The sequence below is a fragment of the Pyrus communis genome, chromosome 5, assembly GCF_963583255.1.
Source record: "Pyrus communis chromosome 5, drPyrComm1.1, whole genome shotgun sequence".
Lineage (NCBI taxonomy): Eukaryota > Viridiplantae > Streptophyta > Magnoliopsida > Rosales > Rosaceae > Pyrus > Pyrus communis.
Window position 1 is genome coordinate 11827801 of NC_084807.1, and position 6015 is coordinate 11833815.

General features: G+C 35.8%; 1 pseudogene; it reads left to right on the forward strand.

The window, feature by feature from the left end:
- The first annotated feature begins 845 nt into the window (after positions 1-845).
- Positions 846-5517, forward strand: LOC137734285 (disease resistance protein RUN1-like; annotated as a pseudogene).
- The last annotated feature ends 498 nt before the right edge of the window (positions 5518-6015 follow it).

Consider the following 6015-nt stretch of genomic DNA (forward strand, 5'->3'; position numbering starts at 1 on the left):
AAAATATTAAAAATATCCCATCAAAATAATATTACAATAACAATATAATAATATAATAATTATGAGAAATGTATAAAATAATAAATACTAATTTTTACAAAAGTATTTTTTGGATTCGTAGTTTTGTAAAATCTTCGTCGTAATTCTGAATTCGATTCCGCTTGTGCACGCGTTCGTACCGCCGAGTACTCCAAGAATATGGTAAAATAGTGGCTTGTACGCATCACGAAAAGATGGTCAACGAAAGTCAACAATCTTGCTTCTATGGCATTTCGTCAATTCATTTTTTTTAAATTAATAAATTCATAAAATTAGGGACAGGTTGTCACACTTATAAATAAAAAATATTTGTAAGTGGGAGTTTTCGGTTTGTTTATAATAATTTAGTTAGTTTTTTTTTTTTTGTTGGAAAAATATATTTACTTTGTTTAAAATAAGTTACTTACCAGTACGGTATAATGTTATTCATTATTAGTTAAAGGTTTTATATTTGACTTTCGTAGTTTATACCAAATTTTGTAAATCAAGTGTTATGGACATTGCTGATTAAATTATTACTTAAATATTAATTAACGTACTTATTTTCTAAGGAAAACTAACACAAAGTCCAAAAAAACTTTAGTTTTAATGAAAAAGGGCAAATAAAGGTGTCGTGAATAGTACCAGGGAAAGGTAAAAATGTGATTTTTCGTTAAAAGTGAGCAGTACCGGAAATGTTTCGTTAAAACTCCCTATTTTCTATTGATGACACATCATTTGATTTGCAAATTTAGTTTGAAAATTTAATCTCCTAACATTATCCATAAGTCTCTCAACCCAATATATTAGGCCTTTCTTTCTTTATAATGGGCAAGGAGCCCAACCTGCCAAACAAGCCAGGAAACTTTGGCAGCCTCTGTTTGGTTGGCGCAACTGCCAAAACCCAGTCACTCAGCTCCTCAACCTTGCTTTTGCTTCCATCATTTCCAAATGTGCAAAATTAACACCTCCTAATTCTCACTCACTCTAAGACAATTCAAATTTTCCCTTCGTCTTCGTTTCAATGGAAGCTTGTAAAGTTTCTTCATGGGCACCCATGCTCCCAACGTTTTGCCATCTCCACCCATCAAACCCAATGACCAACGAATCGAAGAAAACCCATAGCCACAAATTCACGGGCCACTTTCTGGGCAATCCCAATGAGCCTTCTCACCTATAACTGCCACTTTTAGCGACCATTGGCTGCTTCTTGTCTTCCTTCTGGCCTTCATTGGAAATACGATGTGTTCATCAATTTCAGTGGGGAAGACACTCGCTGGGGCTTCGAAAGCCATCTTAACAGAGCTCTGCATCACAAACCAATCAACACCTGCATTGATGCTCTTGATAGCGATTCAAGAGTCAAGGCTTTCGATTATAGTTTTCTCTCAAAACTATGCTTTTTTCCACTTGGTGCTTGAAAAAACTCGTGGAAATCTTGGAATGCAAGGATACCAAGAACCAGATTGTGTTCCCCATTTTTTACGAAGTTGATCCGTCTGATGTTCGTAAACTTAAGAGAAGTTTCGCGGAAGCTTTTGCTCAGCATAATGACCATTCTAACACCGAAATAGAAGAGGTTCGGAGCTGGAGAACCACTCTTACAACGGCCACCAGTTTATCCGGCTGGGATTCGCAAAACTATGAGTAAATTCTAATTTGTTTTACTTTGCGGATAATTTTTGGATTTTGGTAACGTTTAGGGTCATTTGATAAATATTTTGATTTAAGTTTCTATTTCTTTTAAAACTTAAAGATGAAAACTTGCGAGCTGGCCACAATGGTAGAAATACTCATTACGAGTTTTATGCAAAACGGTTGTAAAGACCCATTAGATCCCTATATGCAGGATCTAACAGTTAGTGTTGGGAACATTTGAAGAAAAATTGTAAAACTTGAAGGTCAAAATTTGAAAACTCAAAATCTAGGTTTTCAAAAAGAAAAGTGAAAACAATATAGTTACCAAAACGACCATTGATTCTTATTTGGTGTTATTATATTGTTTTTTAAAATTTGACAAGAATGATGCAAAAGCTTATTGAGGAAATTGTACAAGATGTTTTTAGGAAATTGATCCACATCTCATCAACATCAAGCAAAGATAATGGCTTGGTTGAAATGGATTCTCACATGCATGAAATGCATTCATTATTACATCCTCCTGGAGTTGAAACGAATGATGTTCGCATTGTTGGAATATGGGGTATGGGTGGTTTAAGCAAAACTACCATCGCAAGAGCTGTTTATGATGAAATCGCTTGTCGATTTGAAGCCTGTTGCTTTCTTGAAAGTGTCAAGGAGGGTTCATGAAGCATGGCGAACTACATATGCAGACGCAACTTTTATATAGTATCTCAGGCAACAAGGTGGAGAGCTTCGACATATTGAATAAAGGTATACATGTCATGTTAAAAAGCCTTGGCCAGGGAAGATTTCTTGTTGTTCTTGATGATGTAGACAAATTAGCTCAAATTGAAGCCTTACTCGGAAAGCAACTTTGTTTTGGTGGTGGAAGTAGAATCATTATAATAACTAGAGATCAATAATTACTAAGCGGAGCTGATGCGATATATAAGGCCAAGATTTTCAGTGATCTTGGAGCTCTAGAACTCTTTAAGCAGTACGCTTTCAGAACAAACCAACCCACCAGATCTTTCAAGCCGTGTCATGCAATATGCTCAAGATCTGCCTTTTGCACTCAAAGTATTGGGAGCTTTACTTGATGATAAAATTGTACGCGAGTGGGAAGATGTTTTAGAAAAAAATAAGGAAAATCCCGCAAAGGAGAATTCATGATGTGCTTGAAACAAGCTTCGATGGACTAGATGACACAGAAAAGGGCATCTTTCTAGATATTGCATGTTTCTTTAAAGGGATGAAGAAAGACTATGCAACTGAAATTCTGGACACTTGTAATTTCTATCCTTACACTGGAATAAGAGTTCTAATTGAGCAAGCTCTCATAACTGTCTCAGAGAGTGGGGAACTGGAGATGCATGATTCGCTAGAGGAAATGGGTTAGAAAATAGTTTACCAAGAATCTATCAAAGAGCTTGGGTGACGAAGTAGATTGCGGAGTTATGAAGATGTTCATCATGTGTAACTTAAAATATGGTGGGAATGTTTTTTTTTTTTTGTTTTTTTTGTTTTTTTTATTTTTTTATGCAATGTTTAGTACGTAGAAAGCTTCAATTTTTTGACCAAAATCTATTTCTTAGGCCGGTTTTATAACCATTTTAGTTTTTAATTTTTAATTTTTGGATTTCATATTTTTTCTAAATGAAAATTAAAAACAAATACCAAACAAGTTATGTGTTTCCAATTTTCAGACTTTAAAAAATAATAATCAAAACAAAATTTGAAAGCTGAACAAAATGATTATCAAACTACTCTTCAATAAACAAGCATTAAATTCATAACCTTCACTTTGATTTGTACAGGCTACAGAGGCAGTTGAAAGCATAATCATGGATTTCTCGAACTTAGGTGGGTATGCTTAAATGCTGAAGCTTTTGTTGGTATAACTCAACTGAGACTTCTCATCATTCGTCATAATTATTACGGAAAACAAGACCTGATTGGGCACTCAAAACTTGTTTTTCATGAGTTGAGGGGTCTCTTCTGGTTTAGATTCCCCATTAAGTATTTCCCATCCAACTTTCAAATCAAAAGTCTTGTTGACCTTGACATGCAATATAGTCTCATTGTTCGACTTTGGGAAGGAACCCAGGTAAGTACAATCGTCATTTACAAGCATATGTTTATTTTAAGGGTAAATTACATAAAACTACCTTAATTATTGGGTCAGTTACAGTTTCATATCCTATCTTCAAAACATTTCAATGTCATACCTCATCATATGAATTTGTTCCAATTTCATACATTTCGTCAGTTTGTTTGTCAATTCTTCTGTTAAATAGTGACGTGACTTGAGATGAGGCTCACTCTCTATTAAAAAATTAATTAAATATTAAAAACCAAAAAAATAAAAATCATTTAATTATTATTTTTTGCATGGGAACAAAACCACTCTAAACCCAAATCCCACTCGTGCCAACATCTCCTCTCTTCCCCGACCACTCATCCCACTCCCCCACTCTTCTCTTCTCTCCCCATAAACAAACAAATTTTGAAACAAAAAAACCCATAATTTTTTTTTGCAGGTGATCGATTCCTCCGATTCTCTCCTCACTTTTCTCTTCTCTTCTGGTCGATTCCGCCATCGCTCCCCCTCCACGTGCCCCCGCGACACTTCAACGTTGCTCCCCGCCTCCTTTCCCGAACCCCAAACCAAAACCCAGAAAAACTCGATCGAACCCACTCTCCTTCGACCCCAGAACCCAAGCACAACCGCCTTTCATCCCCTGAGCCAAAACCCACAAACCCTTGAACAAAGCCCAAAGCTTTCTCCAAAATAGGTGAATTCAAAATTTAGGGTTAGAGTTTGGGTGGAATTGGGGTATTTTGTTTGAAATTGGTTACAAGGATTAATTTGGTGAGGGTGATGGGTGTGTAGGAGGGGAAGGTGGATGAGCGCCATGGGAGGAAGGTGGAGATGGAGGAAGAGAGGGCGGCGGGGGGTTCTGGTTTTGGCGTTGAAGGAAGGTTAGGGGAAGACGGAAGCAGTGAAGAAGGGTGAAGGGGATAAGGGGTGGGTCCCCCATGCAAAAAAAAATTATTAAATTATTAAATGATTTTATTTTTTTATTTTTTTTAATATTTAATTAACTTTTTAATATTTTATTAATTTTTTAATAGAGAATGGGCCCTGTCTCAAGCCATGTCACTATTTAACGGAAGAATTGACGGACAAACTGACAGAAGGTATGAAATTGTAACAAATTCGTAAGATGAGGTATGACATTGAAATGTTTTAAAGATGGGGTATGAAGTTGTGACTAGCCTAATAGTTGAAGTAGTTTTATGTAATTTACCCTTATTTTAAATGTTTGGGTTCTGAGATGTCTTATTAAGTAATGCATGTTTTCTTGGATGTTTTGACAAGCGCTAGAAAAGTTCAAATTCATCAACTTAAGTTATTGTGAATACCTTAAGGAAACCCCTGACTTCACAAATGTGCCAAATCTTGAGAAGCTTCTTCTTCAAAGTTGTATAAGTTTAGTTGAGGTTCACCCATCTATTTTGACTCTTACAAACCTTGTTTTATTGAATTTGAATGATTGCAAAGAACTTAAGATTCTAGCTAGCAACATTTGTATGGAATCTCTTAAAACCCTTAATCTTGAAGGTTGCTTTAATCTTGAGAAGTTCCCAGATATATTAGAAGTGATCGAGGAACCAACAATGCTTAATTTATGTGGGTAAAAAATTAAAGAACTGCCCTCCTCAATTAATAATCTCATGGGGTTGCGTTATTTGAACCTAAAAGATTGCAAGGAACTTAAGAGTTTTCCAAGCAACATTCGTATGAAATTGATAGGAGCATATTTAGGTGACTTAGCAAGCTTTTTCTTGTGCATTTGTGTTATTATTTCTTAGTTAATGTAGTATTTCAACTCATTTTCGTGTGTTTGTAGGTCCAAAGGGTTAAAGTACCAAGAAAGTGCAATTTGGTGCATTTTGGAGCAGTTTTGGGCACTAAATGGATAGCACATGTATGGGCCAATATGGATGGACAAATTTGGAGTTCAAAAGGCTAGAAATCTGATAAGAAGATGAAGAAATTAAACTCAAGACAAAGGGGATAAGGAATTAGCTCAAAAGAGGAAACATTATCCAAAACCTTATCCAACCTTATCCAACATTATCCAAAACCTTATCTTATCTTATCCTATCCTAACCTTATCATGCCTTAATCCTAGCTGCAAGGGGACCTAAATATATACTTCTAGAACCTATTTCTAGAAGCATTCTCTTCTAGAAGGCCCAAATCAGCCACAAAGCACATTATTTCTAGAAACCCTACAAAGGTGGCGCCTATTCCCTTCTAGAATGCCTTGCCTTGCCTTGCAAGCCGTTTTCCTTTCCCTCCAATTG